The sequence below is a fragment of the Eschscholzia californica genome, unplaced genomic scaffold (genome assembly GCF_041429995.1).
Source record: "Eschscholzia californica isolate CP2 unplaced genomic scaffold, dmEscCali1.0.p SCAF_1, whole genome shotgun sequence".
NCBI lineage: Eukaryota > Viridiplantae > Streptophyta > Magnoliopsida > Ranunculales > Papaveraceae > Eschscholzia > Eschscholzia californica.
In genome coordinates this window covers 72,951,572-72,956,052 of record NW_028238198.1, presented here as the reverse complement: position 1 = coordinate 72,956,052, position 4,481 = coordinate 72,951,572, and the positions used below count along the sequence as shown (strand labels likewise).

Below are 4,481 nucleotides of genomic sequence, written 5' to 3'. Positions count from 1 at the left end.
ATCTTGAAGAATTGGTTAATCACATATTGCTTTAGGGAAGAATTGTGTAACCAGGGCCGGCCCTGAGGGGCAAGCGAGCAAAGCCTCGCTTCGGGCCTCCAGGGCCAAAGGGCCTCACGAAAGGTAAAAAACTAAGAATCGAAGGGGCCCCGATTTTTTGTATCTTTATACAAACAATGATCAAACTTGACAAGAAATTAACATCAGCTCAATTGGTAGGAAACATTTTTAGCAGTCCAAACAACCCATGTTCGATCTCAAGCATAAGCAATTTTTTTCTTATTAATTTTTCTTTTCTACTTTAGTTGATTTCTACCACCACCACAACTACAACTACCACCATGATAAAACCTCCAGGGCCACAATCACAATCAAACCACAATCAACACTATTTCCTTAAACACAAAAAAAGAAGGTTGAAACTTATTGATTTTCTTTTTTGGAGAATCATTATCTAATATATATTTTTTCGGTTTAAAAAAATACTAAACAATATACTGATTCACCGAATTCTGAATTCGCTGAACCACTTAACTGTGAGGTCGTTCATAGACCGACAAGGACTCTCCACGAACCCATGCCGAATTACGAGTAACTCAACCAAATCATTCAATTCAGAGTGCAAATTAATTGTGAACACAAGTTTCATGTTTAAATCTCACATTATGTGCAAAGAAAACACAAAAAGTTCTGATGTACAAATTTTTTTTCTTGTGAAACGCGTATAGGCCCCATTTTTAAAACTCGCTTCGGGCCTCCGAAATCTCAGGACCGGCCCTGTGTGTAACCCATTATTATCATTACAGTGGAAGATTTCTGGACTAGGTCCCGTAGTTTTTTCTTCTAGTGTGGAGGGGTTTTTTGCCACGTTAAATTATCTTGGTGTCTCTGTTTTTACTTTCACGTCGTATATCTTCATATTCCTAAACAAGTTAATTAGGTTATTTTTCCTAACATCAATTTAGTGTAATGGATTTGTATACATACACACTCAGCCTTTAGATACCCATTCTCCATAGTATTTCAGGCATTCATGTTAGGTTTATTACATATCCGCTTCTACACTAAATTTCTACGAGATTGGGAGTTGTACCTGTGACGCCCCGTGTCCCAAAATAGACACGACCACGCCCCGGCAATTCACAGACGAGACAGAAATCCGACAGAGTCTCCTCTGTAAATCGAACCGGTCGCACCTGCAAAACCTGTCATGCAAACCATACATTCGCATAAACAAGAATAAACTATTAAGCGGAAGCTAAACAAACTCAACTCAGTTTCGGGTCGAAACCCGAACCACAAAAAGAACTATAAAAGCCTCTGAAAACACCGATACAACTTATGAACAACTCTAAGTTTTACGTATATACATATTAGAGTTTGGCTATCTGCAATAAATACATAACTTGGAAATAACGAAAAACCATATAAGCAAAAACCAAAGAAAACGCCGCAACACCTCTAGCCTCGTTAGACAAGATCACCGGCTGGAATACACACTCCGCCTCGAGGCTACAACCAAGCACCTGCACACTAACAACTGGTAGGGGGTCAGAATACTCACCGACACGAGTTATTCTGGTAGAAGACCAATCCAAAACCCATCACGTTTTCAAAAGTTCATTTAATAAGTTGTAAACATCATGACAAATCGAGTTATCAAACCAGTTACCATATATACTATATACAAAACCATTTTCCTTAATCTAGCAAGCAATAGCAGTGATTAGCTGCCCACCCATGGTGCGCTCCCAATAAGAGGAGAGTACCTCAGGAGAACCTAGAGTGCGTTAGATAGTACCAGCCCATTTATGGCACTAGCTAATGCACTACGTCTCCTCGAGAAAGAGACTTACCCCTAGCCGGTAAGCCCCTCTCCCACTAAGGGACTCCGCAATCATTGAAGAGTTTACCTCATGATACATATATATCTTAAGTATCTAAATACGTTTTTGATCACCGAGTTCGAATAAGAGAGCCGTCCCCCAATACCCATGGAAGGACCTGAACCTCATTCTCTTCGGTACCCTGTCATGCATCTAATGCAATCTTTCAAAATCAGTTCCATTTACATTCGTATCTCAAAACCAATATTCATATTCATTATCTTATCAAACACGGAAGTGGAACAACCAAGAGTCATATCGCCACAAAGCAGAGGGATTCCCAATCAATGTCACCTCCCAGACGAGCGGTCAGGAGTACGTCCCTGAGCCTCGAACTGGAGGCACGAGCACCAATGGCCATCAAGTGAAGCACTCTACTCCCACAGGTCTCATGACTAGTGTCGCCCACCTCACCGGTCTCACACGGGTCACACCCGTGTCCACATGTCATCCTACCCTCAATGGCTACGTGCCCGTAGGTTGACATACTCCGCAGTCGGGTACATACAAGAAAATCCCAGTAGTTCACAATCATCGTAAAATCAGTTCGAAAACATTTCTCATATCGCATCAAAACATTTCAAGCATATTTCAGTTCATCACATAAATCGAGTTTCATGCTACCTAAACTCTAGTTATAATGGCGCATATATAACTGTATAATCTAGCATATTCATTATCTATAAAACTATGCTAGATAAAGGATTCAGAACCCCTACCTCAGTCCTTGCATAACCAAAGACCTCCCGCCTACCAGACGACCAAATTCCTCCTCATTCGCATACTCTGGGATAAGGAAGAATAACCAAAATCGAAAAGAAACATTAGGTTCTAAACGAAGAACCTTGCACGACAAAAACGATAAATAAAACAAAACGATGAAAACTCAAAAGCAAATTCGCTATCTTCGGAAGACTTCAAGTGTCTATCGAATCGATCTCTAACTTTCATAACCAAGTCCATTGAATACTTGAAATGCATAGAAACCAACTAACCAATTTTCCAAAAACTCTATTTTTCATTTTAGAGTCTTCATAAGCTGACAAATCATATAATGAACTTTATAATATAAATCTATAACCGAAATTGTCCATTTATATGAAATACGACAAAATTTGGGTAACAATCTCTATTCCAATTCATTTCCAAAACTAGTCCAAATCTGAAATTCGAGCCGTAAAATAATTCGGCAGCACCCCGTCTATATACGGACACCCCAAAATAGTTCATAACATACTAAACATGATCCTGAACATTAATCATTCGACGAAACTAAAGAATAACTGCTCCAAATCATGAACCCAAAAGAAACTAGTACAACTATATTGTTATCGAAATAACCATCATAAATCCACCAAATACGGACGAAATTGAGAATTCTAAACGGATAGATATGTAGAACAAGTCGAGTGGGATTACCTGGAAGAAGTTTCACTGAATTCCGACAAACCATCACGAAGAAATCGACGAAAGAATTTCATAGCCGCTGAACCCTAAATTTCTTTCACTTCCCACGGCTAAGTCTCAATGCTGTTTATTGATTCTCAAATCAATTTGGGACAAAGATGGAAAGGAGAATAAAAGGTGGGGTGAGATAGATGGAAATTGGGACGGCACGTGTATAAGCATGCAGTGACTAGGTATGGGTTGGTTTTCTTTGAAAGTAATTAAATATTATTATAAGCCAACATTTGGGTCAATCCATTTACAAATTTTATTAACCAATCAATTTAAAAATCCACATGCTTACAAACCCACCGGGCAAACACCATTTTCAGAATCTGCCATATTTACAGTTTGGTCCCTGGTTTTTCCATGTTCGCAAAATACCCCCTAATTTGTCCTCTTTGTTGTTTAACCCTTCTTTTGATTTGATCTAAATGTCAAATAGCCCCTAAACCAACCTTTTAAAACACGGGATGTTACAATCCTCCCCCCTTAAAGAAATTTCGTCCTCGAAATTTGGATCAACTCACACTTTGTCCCAATGCATCACTTGAATTGAATCGTTTTCCTTTAACGACTTCTTAACCAAATCATACCACAACTCTTCATTATCATTTTCCCCTGTAATGGGAAACTCTAAATATGTTGATAGATCTTCCAAAAGCTTCTCTTGTTCATTGAAACTTATGAGTTTTTTTTTTTTTTTAGATAACATCATATCTTTCACCATCTTTACATTCTTCCTGCATCTGAATCTCGGAACCTCTCTACCACCCTCATGTATCCTTCCTGAAGTTATGGTCACTTCATTGTGGTCACAATACATCTCCAGTGGTTCAATCAGTAGCTTCTTCGTTACTCGATGGCATTTCTCACATTTCCGGTTCGCCTAGGGTAGCTACTCCTGGCAATGCCTTCATATAAGAATCACCTGCTCGAGTGACTTAGGCTCACCAATTTTACCACTAGTCCATACATATCGAACAAATTGACCACACATATAATCATTTCTGAAACTACTAACTCACTGCATCTAACCAAAGTCAATCTGGCTAAACTCTATAAACAAACTAGATTCAATCCTTCATATCCCAAATTCTTCTACATAACTACACAACCCAAAAGTATTCTATAACAATGACTATCCAC

At 38.8% G+C, this 4,481-nt stretch overlaps 1 long non-coding RNA gene across 1 annotated transcript; it reads right to left on the bottom strand.

Moving 5' to 3' along the window:
* Positions 1-1,323: 1,323 nt before the first annotated feature.
* Positions 1,324-2,682, bottom strand: LOC147568964 (uncharacterized). Its single transcript, XR_015231155.1, has 2 exons — positions 2,606-2,682; positions 1,324-1,540 (listed from the first exon to the last, which is right to left on the bottom strand). It is a non-coding gene; the product is annotated as an uncharacterized LOC147568964 (long non-coding RNA).
* Between the last annotated feature and the right edge of the window lie 1,799 nt (positions 2,683-4,481).